The sequence below is a fragment of the Dendrobates tinctorius genome, unplaced genomic scaffold, assembly GCF_039654945.1.
Source record: "Dendrobates tinctorius isolate UK_male_01 unplaced genomic scaffold, ASM3965494v1 ptg000254l, whole genome shotgun sequence".
NCBI classification, from domain to species: Eukaryota; Metazoa; Chordata; class Amphibia; order Anura; family Dendrobatidae; genus Dendrobates; species Dendrobates tinctorius.
This window is the reverse complement of record NW_027361921.1, coordinates 9457861-9470463: the sequence shown is the minus strand read 5'-3', so window position 1 is coordinate 9470463 and position 12603 is coordinate 9457861. Positions and strand designations below refer to the sequence as shown.

Here is a 12603-nt window from a genome sequence, read left to right as displayed (position 1 = left end):
CAAACATGTCTAGGTTCTTTTTTTTATCTTAGTGGTGAAAAAAATTTTCTAAACTTTACTTAACCCCTTTACCCCCAAGGGTGGTTGGCACGTTAATGACCTGGCCAATTTTCACAGTTCTGACCACTGTCCCTTTATGAGGTAATAACTCTGGAATGGTTCCATGGATCCCAGTGGTTCTGACATTGTTTTCTCGTGACATATTGTACTTTGTTAGTGGTAAAATTTCATTCATATAACTTGTGTGTGTGTGTGTGTGTGTGTGTGTGTGTGTGTGTGTGTGTTAAAAAAAAAAATGGAAATTTGGCGAAAATTTTTTAAATTTCTCAATGTTTAAACTGAATTTTTATGCCCTTAAATTACAGAGATATGGCACACAAAAAACTTACCGTATATACTCGTATAAGCCGACCACCATAATTTTGCCACAAAAAACTGGGATAACTTATTGACCCGAGTTATAAGCCTAGGGTGGAAAATGCAGCAGCTACTGGTAAATTTCAAAAATAAAAATAGATATCAATAAAAGTAAAATTAATTGAGACATCAGTAGGTTAAATGTTTTTGAATATCCATATGAATCAGGAGCCCCATATAATGCTTCATACAGTTCATGATGGGCTCCATACAAAATGCGCCCCATATAATGCTGCACAAAGGTTAATAATGGCTCTATAAGATGCTCCATAGAATATGCTCCATAAAGGTTATGGCCCCATAAAATGCTCCATAGAATAATATGCCCCATAAGATGCTCCATACAAAATACGCCCCTTATAATGCTGCACAAAGGTTAATAATGGCCCCATAAGAGGTTCCATAGAATAATATGCCCCCATATGCTGCTCCATAGATTATGCCCCCATGTGCTGCGCCATAAGGTGCTCCATAGTATACCCCCCATATGCTGCGCCATAGTATACCCCCCCATATGCTGCTCCATAAGGTGCTCCATAGTGTACCCCCCATATGCTGCTCCATAAGGTGCTCCATAGTATACCCCCCATATGCTGCTGCTTCCACCGCAACTAGAAAAAAAAGAAATGCTTGCCTTTCCGTTGCGGGGGGCCAGGTGCCGGGGTCACCGCTTGCTCAGGACCCCGACACTGGTGATGCTTACCAATCCTCCGTCCATTGCTGCATGCCCATGTGTCTGCCGGGTCCCTCTGTCAGTGACGTTCAGGCAGAGGGCGCGCACTGACTACGTCATCGCGCCCTCTGCTTGAACATCACAGACAGAGGACGGAAGACAGCAGCGCGCAGCGATGGACCGGGGATTGGTAAATATAGAATATACTTACCCCCTCCTGGCGCGGTCTCTGTGCAGCCCATTCTCCTGGTCTTAGGCTGTGTGCACACGATGCAGATTTGCAGCGGTTCCGCAGCGGATTTTACCGCACAGAAACGTTGCATATCCGCATTGTGATGTACAGTAGCCTTAAAATCAATGTAAAAAAAAAAAAAACGCTGTGCAGACGCTGCGGATTTTTCAGCGCGGTTTTCCCGCGGTACAAAATCCGCAGCTTGTTACTTCTTTTGTGCGGTTTTCCATCTCCCCTGTCACCAAATCCGCAGGGGGAAAACCGCGATGGAAAACCGCATGAAAAATGGAAGAAATCCACAGGAAAAATGCAGGTCATTTGACCTGCGGATTTCTTCCATTCTGCGCGGAAAAATCCGCAGGGCCAAAAAGTACGTCTGCACTCAACCTTAGGCTCCTTCCTGCAGCGGTCACGTGGTACCGCTCATTAGTCATAAATATGCGCACCACGTGACCGCTGCAGGATGGAGCCTGAGACCTAGGAGAAATGGGGGGGGGGGCTGCAGTGACCGCGCCTGTGAGGGGGTAAGTATGATCGGACACCCCTGCTCCCCCTCCCCTGCCGACCCCCTGGTTTATGACTCGCGTATAAGCCGAGAGGGGGACTTCCAGCCCCAAAAAATGGGCTGAAAATCTTGGCTTATACGCGAGTATATACGGTAAGTAACATTTCTCACATGTTTACTTTAAATCAGCACAATTTTGGAACCAAATTTTTTTTTTTTGTTAGGAAGTTATAAGGAAGTTGACCAGTTATTTTTCTCATTTTTACAACACTTTTTTTTTTTTTTTTTTTTTTTTTTTAAGGGACCACATCACACACAGTCACATTGATGGGTCTATATGATAGAAGATACCATTCTAAAAACTGCACCCCTGATGGTACTCAAAACCACATTCAAGAAGTTAATTAACCCTTCAGGTGCTTCACTGGAATTTTTTTAATGTTTTTTAAAAAAATGAACATTTAACTTTTTTTCACAAAAAAATTACTTCAGGTCCAATTTTTTTTTTTTAATTTTACCAAGGGTAACAGGAGAACTTGGACTGCAAAAGTTATTGTGCAGTTTGTCCTGAGTACGCTGATATCTGAAATGTGGGGGTAATCCACTGTTTGGGCGCATGGCAGAGCTCTGAAGGGAATGAGCGCCGTTTGACTTTTTCAGCGCAGAATTGGCTTGACACCATATCACATTTGGAGAGCCCCTGATGTGCCTAAACAGTGGAAATCCTCCACAAATGACACCATTTTGGAAACTAGACCCCTCCAAGGATCTTATCTAGATGTGTGGTGAGAACTTTGAACTCCCATGGGCTTCACATAAGTTTATAACGTACAGCCGTAAAATTAAAACAAATTTTTTCCCAAAAATGATCTTTTCACCCCCAGTTGTTTTCCCAAGGGAAACAGGACCCCAAAAGTTATTGTGCAATTTATCCTGAGTTCGCTGATACTTCATATGTGGGGGTAAATCACTGTTTTGGGTGTATGGCAGAGCTCGGAAGGGATGAAGCACCGTTTGACGCAAAATTGGCTGGACTTGAGATCAGGCGCCATGTCGTGTTTGGAGAGCCCCTGATGTGCCTGAACAGTGGAAACCCCCCACAAGTGACCCTATTTTGGAAACTAGACACCTCTCAAGGAACTTATCTAGATGTGTGGTGAGCACTTTGAACCCTCAAGTGCTTAACACAAGTTTATAACACCCGGGCGTGAAAATAAAAACATCATATTTTTTCCACAAACATGATCTTTTATTCCCCAATTTTTTTATTTTCCCAAAGATAACAGGAGAAGTTGGATCCCAAAAGTTAGCCCTGAGTACGCGGATACCCCATATGTGGGAGTAAACCACTGTTTGGACGTATGGCAGAGCTTGGAAGGGAAGGAGCACAGGTTGACTTTTTCAACGCAGAATTGGCTGGAATTGAGAGAGGACGCCATGTTGCATTTGGAGAGCCCCTGATGTGCCTAAACAGTGGAAACCCCCAATTCTAACTCCACCCCTAACCCTAATCTCAGCTCAGCCCTAACCCTAATGAGAAAATGGAAATATTTTTTTTGAATTTTATTATTTTTCTCTAACTAAGGGGGTGATAAAGGGGGGTTTGATTTTACTATTTGTTGCAGGTTTTTATGTTTGGCAGCTGTCACACGCTAAAAGATGCTTTTTATTGTAAAAATAGTTTTTGCATCACCACATTTTGAGAGCTATAATTTTTCCGTATTTTGACTGAGTCATGTGAGGTCTTATTTTTTGCGGGACGAGTTGACTTTTTTTTTTATTGGTACCATTTTCGGGCACGTGACTTTTTAATCGCTTTTTATTCTGATTTTTGGGACGCAGAATGAACAAAAAACAGCATTTCTCCAGTCACCTTCCACGACAGTTACCTTGGGAGGATGTCTCCCCGCCCTAATGGGGGACAGGAAACACAAAGAGGTTAAATAATCCTCCCCTTCCTGCTAACTTCAGTGTTTTTCCTGTCCCCCATTGGGGCATGATGAGGTCATTACAGATGGTGCCGGCGATCGGAGCTCCTAAGATACCTTTCCACGCCGGGCAGCCGAGGTCGGGGGCTCTCCTCCAGGTGGCTGCTCCCATCTTCATGGGCCATGTGACTCAGGACCTCTTTCCACCCCTCCCGCGCCTCTTCGGGGGTAAAGCGGGGCAGGGATGTGCGGCCGGGGTCCTCCCGTAGCTCCTCGACATGCTCCTCCCCCACATGCTGCCGAGTGCCGGGGCCCGTGCGCACCGGAAGTGACGTTGCGGCGCACTTCCGGTTCTCGTCCTTTGCGTTCCAGGCGCCTGGGGGGATCAGAGGGCTCCGGTGCTTCAATTCGCATCCAGGGTCGTTCCATAAGGTTCCTCCTGACCCGGATATAACGCTGGAGGACTCCTTTATATCCGGGTCAGGAGCTCCAGGTAAGGCGCAGTGTATCTGTCTGCGTGACTGGTGAGCTGACTATGGACGGGGACAAACCTTTGACAGCTGCGTCTGCGGAGCCCAGAGTTGCCCCTCCTACTGTGAGTATTCGGGCCGGTCTCTTACTGTCCAGGCATTGGTGGCATGGGTCATTTAGTATACCTTCTCTCTCTCTTTAGCGAGAAAAGGTCTCTGCCCCAAAGAATAAACCCAGCCACAAGTGTGGTGTTTGTGGATCTAGGCTTCCCTCTGATTATAAGAAGCTGCTCCACCTTGTACGCAGGACATATTATGTACCAAACAGCCCTCCTTCCTGGACAGTATCAAAACACTCATTAAGCAGGAGGTAAAGACCTCCATTGCAGCCTTTTCCCAGACCGCGGTGCCGCATCCCCCTCTCCCTAAAAAGAGTAAAATGGCACCTACGGAAACCGACTCAGACTCGGGTGAAATTCGTACCTCAGGGTCTGAGGATATTTGGGAGAATGAGGATTCCACATCAACCCCTAAACCTGATAGGAAAAAATACTACCTCTCTTCTGAGGATATGGAAGAGCTGGTCTCCATGGTGAAAAACATCATGGGGGTTGAGGAGGAGGAGGTCAAGTTCTCAGTTAAGGATGATATGTTTGGGGGGCTGAAACCCAGAGGTAAAGGGTTTCCGATTCACGAAAATGTTGAAAATCTTATATTCCATGATTGGGCGTCCCCTGAGAAGGGACTTAGCGTACCCTCTGAGTTAAAGAATCGCTTTCCCCTCGAAGGCGACAATTCTATTTGGGAGATCCTTAAGATAGACGTCCAGGTCTCTAAAATGATCAAGAAAACGTCCCTCCCTTTCCAGGATTCTTCCCATTTGAAAGATCTTATGGATCGTAATAGAAAGCCACCTAAAAAGTCTTGGGAAGCTTCTACTAATTTGTTCAAAGCAAATGTAGCCTCTACATGCGTCGCCAGGGCCTTATCTCTCTGGCTTCGCACGTTAGAGGAGCACCCCTCTCAGGGGACCTCTGGGAAGAGATTCTAAACTCCCTTCCCCTTCTCCAAAAGGCAATGGGCTTTTTAGCCGATGCCTCTGGAAAGACTGTGAGGGTGGCAGCAAGATCCTTAGTCCTCTAAGGCTGGTTTCACATTAGCGTTTTTTTGCGCAGCGCATCGTGCGCATCGATCATGCGTACCTATGTTTAACATGGCGTACGCATGGTCTTGCGTTTGCATGCACTCGTCTGCGTTTTCGTGCGTATGCGTTTTCAGCTGTGTCTAAAGGCGTCAAAAAAACACATGCGCACGGAAAGCGTCGATACAACGTATTAGTCTATGGGAACGCAGGCCTGCGCATGGACATGCGTACGTATGAGTTTTAAGAGTAAACACTGGTTTAAACCACCCCTACACAAAGAAACATTGGTGGAGTCTGTTTCAAGGATTTTTCAAGGATTTTCCTCCTGTGAAATGGTACACCTAGAGAATGCATGCGCATAAATAACGCAAACGTATGCAAAAACGTGTGTGTGTGGAAAAATTAATAAAGCAGTTTTATTCTTCGGGTCAGTATGATTATAGCGATGCCTCATATCATTTTTTTATGGTTTGGCGCTTTTTTTTTTTTTTTGAAATATATTTTATTGGTTTCAATAACATACAGAATTGAAAAGAAGCAGCATTTCAAAGCAAGTTCAAGGTATACAATTTGTTCAATTTTGGCGCTTTTATACAATTACAACAATTTTATTTAAAAAATAACTATTTTTGCATAGCTTTATTCTGCGAGCTATAACTTTTTTTTTTTTTTAAACTTCGCTGATGACGCTGTGTGGCGGCTTATTTTTTGCGGGACAAGATGACAGTTTCAGAGGTACCATGGTTAATTATATCCGTCATTTTGATCACGCGTTATTGCACTTTTTGTTCGGCTGTATGATGATAAAGCATTGTTTTCTGCTGCTTTTTTTTTTTTTTTGTGGTTCACTAAAGGGGTTAACTAGTAGGACAGTTTTATGGGGTGGGTCGTTATGGGCGCGGCGATACTAAATGTGTATTTTTATTTTTTTTTTTTAATTTACAAAAAAGAATTTATTGGGGAATTTTTTATTTTTACACATGATTTTTTTTTAAACTTTATTTTAATGTGTCCCCTTCCCCCCCCCCCGGGACAATATAATAGTGTCAGATCGCTGATCTGTCATTTTGCACAGCACTGTGTCAGATCAGCGATCTGACAGGCGCTGCAAAGGCTTTCTCAGTGCCTGCTCTCAGCAGGACCCCGAAGGCCCCCACGGCCATATTGGATCTGGGGGCCTGCAGGGAGGAGACCCTCGGAGAAGAGTGAGCACATCGCGCTGCTCCAAGGGTCTTAGGGAAGCACGCATGGAGCCCCCTCCATGCCCGATGCTTCCCTGTGCCCCCGGTACACTGCGATCATGTTTGATCGCATTATGCCAGGGGTTAATGTGCCGGGGGCGGTCCGTGGACACACAGTGCCGGCTGTGATAATCAGCTGACACCCGGCTGTGATCAGCGGCTCTCCCTCCGTGAGCGCCGTTGATCGCGGTGACGTACTACCCCGGTCATATGGGCCCAGGTACCGTGGACGGGATAGTACGTCGGATATCAGAAAGGGGTTAGAAAAAAAATTGCGCCATTTTCTGATACCTGTAGCGTCTCCATTTTTCATGATCTGGGGTTGCGTAAGGGCTTATTTTTTGCATGCCGAGCTGAGGTTTTTAATGATAACATTTATGTCCAGATACGATGTTTTGATTGCCCGTTATTGCATTTTAATGTGATGTCGTGGCGACCAAAAAACCGTAATTCTGGCGTTTTAACGATTTTTTTTTTTTTGTTGATCGGGTGTTTCTGAATGCAGCGTTTCCTAATGTGTATGTGTGAATGTTTTTTGTTTTTTTTTTATTTTAAAAAGGGGGTTATTTAAACTTTACTATTTCATATTTTTTAAACACTTTTTTTAAATTTTGGCATTCTTCAATAGTCTCCATGGGAGGCTAGGAGCTGCCACAACCTGATTGGCTCTGCTACATAGAGGCGATGATCATATCGCCTATATGTAGCAGAATTACAGCATTTCTATCAGCGCCGACCACCGGGTGGCACTCATAGCAATCCGGCATCAACAACCATAGAGATCTCTAGGAGACCTCTGGTTGTTATGCCAATGCATCTCTAACCCCAATCACGTGACTGGGGGGAGGCGATGTGCGTATTTCTGGCCAGGCACCCGGAAACGCTTGTTAAATGCCGCTGCCAGCATTTGACAACGGCATTTAACTAATTAATAGGCGCTGGTGGATCGCGATTCCACCTGCGCCTATTGCGGGCACGTCAACTGTTCAAAACAGCTGACATGTCCCGGCTTTGATGTGGGCTCACCGCTGGAGCCCTGATGAAAGCAGGGGATCTGACCTTGGATGTACTATTGTGTCCAAAGTCAGAAACGGGTTAAATTCATAAAAAAAAAAAAAATCAGTTTGAAAATGGCACCGACCACGCCTGCACAGTAGCATCTATCTGTGATCCAATAGCTGCTTCTGCGAAGGCGGCGCCATTTTCCTACAGGAAAAAAAATATATATATACTGCTCACAAAATAAAGGGAACACTTAAACAGCAGAATATAACTCTAAGTAAATCAAACTTCTGTGAAACAAACTGTTCACTTAGGCCGGCGTCGCACACAACGATAAAAAAAATCGGTCCTATTTTTACGGACCAACATCGGACAAATGTTTCATGAACAGTGATCTGTCTGTCATCGAATTTCCTGCGATGATCCGATTTTATTCGCATGTAAGCATCCGTTTGACATCTGTCTGGCGATATTTTCTCGGAGGCTTGCAAAATGGACAAATAAAGTTTTTTAGGCCTGAAACTAATTTAAATTATCATCCAGCCCTATATTTATGGGCTCTACAACAGGTGGGAGCCTGCTACCTTTGCCATAGTAAGTGCTTGGATTTTGTTAGCTCTGCTTTGTGCTAAACATGACAGACGGGGGCTGACTTTTAACACCACTGAGCGTGTTCTTTTCTATTGGGTTATATCCCAACGTTTTGGTGAGCCATACCCTGTGATTATCGATCCGAGGAGGCGTAGACGAATGTTGGTCCATCTGCTTTTGTTGCGCAGGATCTCTAAAGGCCATTTCCACCGTCTCTATTCATCTCTGTGTAGCCATCCGGAGAAGTTCTTTCGATATTGTCGGATGACCTTCCTACATTTGATCTTTTGCTGGAGATTGTGCGCCCTGGGATCACGTTTCAGGACACGAGGATGCGCAAAGCAATTTCTGCAGAGGAGCGGCTTCTCCTAACCTTACGGTATGTCTTAAAGCAATATGTTGATGTGTGAACTAGCATATTTCATTTACAGACCTTGAACCTTATAGATTTTGGCCATTTAATATTTACAAGCACATTTCCCAAGATACATTATATGCTTGTGTATTACTGAACCAAGCCATGGCTTGTAATTTAATGTTGACCATGCATACTTTAGAATTGATACACTATAACTTTGATTAAAGCTTTATCTGTTGTTTGTTGGGCTGTGTACTCATGGTTTTTTTTTCTTTTTAGCTTCCTTTCAACTGGCATTTCATATACTGGTCTGCATTTAGAATTTTTAATCGGGAAATCCACAATATCTGGCATTGTCCGGTCTACCTGCTCAGAAATCTGGTCCAGACTCCATCATGTGCTAATGGCAGAATTGTTGCGTATCTCCCGTGGATTTGAGGCCACGTGCCAGTTTCCACAATGTATTGGAGCCCTGGATGGGAAGCACATCTGTGTACGTAAGCCGCCAAACTCTGGGTCCCAATTCTATAATTACAAACAATATTTTTCTTTAGTATTGTTGTCCCTGGTCGACACTCACTACAGGTTTATAATTGTAGATATTGGGGCCTATAGAAGAACTGGAGACTGCAGAGTCTTCAATTCTTCCATTATGGGTCGGCGGCTGCGTAATAATCAGCTGGACCTACCACCACCACGTCAGCTTCCAGACTCCAATCTGGAACCGGTTCCTTATGTTCTTGTAGCAGATGAGGCGACATGTCATGAAGCCATATCCACGACGAAACCTTGACCACCGGTGTCGAATATTTATCTTGCGCCTATCACGTGCTCGGCGACTGGTGGAGTGTGCCTTTTGGTATTCTTTCGGCCAAATGGAGAGTCCTACAGTCCACCATTCAGCTGAGTGAAGCTAATGTAAATGAAGTTATTAAAGCCTGTGTGGTCCTACATAACTTCACATGAATTCATGATTGCCCCTCACATGATGATTCTGAAGTTGAGTCTGGCAATGTGTGTAGGCCTAGGCCACTTGTGAACCCACCCCGTCGTCCAATCTCTGGACTCAAAGTACGTGATGTGTTCACTACTTATTTTCTTACACCTCAGGGTGCTACTCCCTGGCAAGATGATGACTTATCTATGTAGTGGTTTGGTTGTGTTCTCATAAAGATTTTTTGCTTGACCTTTTGTGTGTTTTTGTGACTACTTTAGTGTTTTAGATGTATCTAACACATTACAGAACATGTCCGAACATGAACAAGCACACATTGTGAATTTTAACAAGTTTATTACTTGTTTTTTTTTTTTTTTATAATGCCAAAAGAAAATAACCATATTAGTAACATATGGCATAATGTTAGCAGCACATTATTATGTCAAAATCTAACCCAAAAAATATACATACTGTATAAAACCCCCCCAAAAAAGAGTAACAAAGCCAAACCTACAAGTTATGGTAGGTTGGGGGTGGTGAAGGTGGGGAACCTGCTTGGACATTTGGCCTTGGTTGCTGGGCCAAATCACTGTCCCCCTGTGCGCTGCCAGTTGGCTCTGGCATCTGTTGCATCCTGGCAGGATCAATTTGTGGGTTTGGGTAGGGGTAATTAGGAAATTGGTGGGGGTAGTCCTGATGGTAAGGCTGCCCAAATTGCCCATATCCCCCAATATGGCCATGTCTAACATACCCATGTTGGGGCCACCCTCCAACATTGTGTAAGTTAAAGTGGCCATATTGTGCATGTGCGCCCTGGCCCATATATTCTATCTGTGGAGCCACATTCTGTATGTGTGCCGGCTGAGTCGGAGGTGTTGGCACCCATGGCGGAGCTGGAAGAGGTTCCAAGGATGCTTGAGTTGACACTTCATGTCCACCCAGCCTGTGTATTTGACTTTCTGCCGACAGCTGCCACCTTTCCAAAAATTGAAAGACAGTGCTGGGATTATTGGGTGGTGCGCTTGCATCAAGAACTATTTGGAGAGCCCCTCTGGTACGCAGCCTGTACCCACGGGGAATTGCCCTGAAGTGCTGTGCCAGATTGCGCCCATAAGCCTCCTCCCCATCATCATGAGCAGCTGTAGACATGTAGTCCAAGACACCTCGGTCCACCTGCCTCCTTGTTCCCGAAGCTGCTCCTTCTCTCCTGCGCTGGCCTCGTCGTGGTAGGGCAGAAGGCTGTGGCGAGGTATCCAGTGGCATGGTGGGGCTGCTACTGTTGCCCTGGTCCTCATGTTGTGCTGGCTGGCTAGCAGATTCTGGTGGTGATCTTTGTGGTGGGCGTGTGGCTCTTGAAAGTTCTGCAGATGGGCCAGACCCTACAGCAACATCAGACACTGGATCTATCATCACCTCAGAATCGGAACCCGTCTCCCTTTCTGTAAGGTTTGACTCGGTACTACAATGTAAAAAAAAATGTACTTAATATTTTTGCTTTTACAAATAAAAACTAAAAAATTAAACCTTGCACTTAAGGTCTCAGATCCATCACAGGAACAAGAAAATCTAGGTGGTCGAAGTAGAGGTATTTCCTCTTGGTGGTTGCAACCGCTCCACTACGGGCCCTCCGCTGTCTCACCCTCCTATGTGTCCTGACAGCTGCGCCAACGCCTCTTCACATCTGTCACTGCAATGTAAACCAAAACACAAGTGTTAAGACCACACATGGCTATGTTATCAACAGTTTAACCCCTTTCTGCCATCTGACGTACTATCCCGTCCATGGGACCCGGGCCCCTATGCCCATGGACGGGATAGTATGTCTTAGCGATCAGCGGCGCTCACGGGGGGAGCGCCGCTAATCGCGGCTGGGTGTCAGCTGATTATCACAGCTGACACCCGGCACTGTGTCATGGGTGATCACGGACCGCCCCCGACACGTTAACCCCTGGCACACTGCGATCAAACACGATCGCAGTGTACCAGGGGTTTAGTGAAGCATCGGCAGAGAAGGGGCTCCCTCCGTTCTTCCCTGAGCCCCCCGGAGCAGTGCAATGTGCTGCGCTGCTCCGGGGGCCTCCTTCCCTGTAGGTCCCCAGATCCAAAATGGCGGCGGGGATCTTCGGGGGCCTGCAGGGAGCCGGCTTCCTCATGTCTGCAAAGCGCCGGCATGAGGTAGCCTCCAGCACTGCCTGTGACAGATCGCTAATCTGTCACAGCGATCTGTGATGTGACAGATCAGCGATCTGTCACATTACTGTGATGTTCCCCCTGGGACAGTATAATAAAGTTAAAAAAAAGTGTAAAAATAATAAAGCGCTAATTAAAAAAAATTCCCTAATTCATTTTTTTGGAAATAAAAGAAACAAAACCATAAAACTACACACATTTAGTATTGCTGCGTCTGTAACGACCCGCCCTATAAAACTGTCCCATTAGTTAACCCCTTTAGCAAACACCTTAAAAAATAAAAATAAAAAACAAAGCAAAAAATAATGCTTTATTATCATACCGCCGAACAAAAAGTGCAATAACGCGCAATCAAAAAGACTGATATAAACGCTGAAAACGTCATCTTGTCCCGTGAAAAAATAGTTATAGCTCGCAGAATAAAGCGATGCAAAAATAATTATTTTTTATATAAAATTCTTTTCATTGCATAAAAGGGTCAAAACATAAACGACAAAAGTGATGTATCGCTGTAATCGTAATGAGCCGAAGAATAAAAGCGTCTTATCAATTTTACCGCATGCGGAACTGTGTAAACGCACCCCTCAAAAGAAATTCATGAAATGTTGGTTTTTGTTCTTTCTGCGTCCCAAAAATCAGAATAAAAAGCGATCAAAAAATGTCACGTGCCCGAAAATGGTACCAATAAAAACGTCAACTCGTCCCGCAAAAGAGAAGACCTCACATGACTCGGTGGGTCAAAATATGGAAAAATTATAGCTCTCAAAATGTGGTGATGCAAAAACTATTTTTACAATAAAAAGCGTCTTTTAGCGTGTGACAGCTGCCAAACATAAAAACCCGCTATAAATAGTAAATCAAACCCCCCTTTATCACCCCCTTAGCTAGGGAAAAATAATAAAGTTTTAAAAAATG

General features: G+C 44.8%; 1 protein-coding gene across 8 annotated transcripts in view; it reads left to right on the top strand.

Moving 5' to 3' along the window:
• The window catches only part of TNRC18 (trinucleotide repeat containing 18), a 753175-nt gene that overhangs the window by 49908 nt on the left and 690664 nt on the right, over positions 1-12603 (top strand). The gene's annotated exons all lie outside the window — the stretch shown is intronic.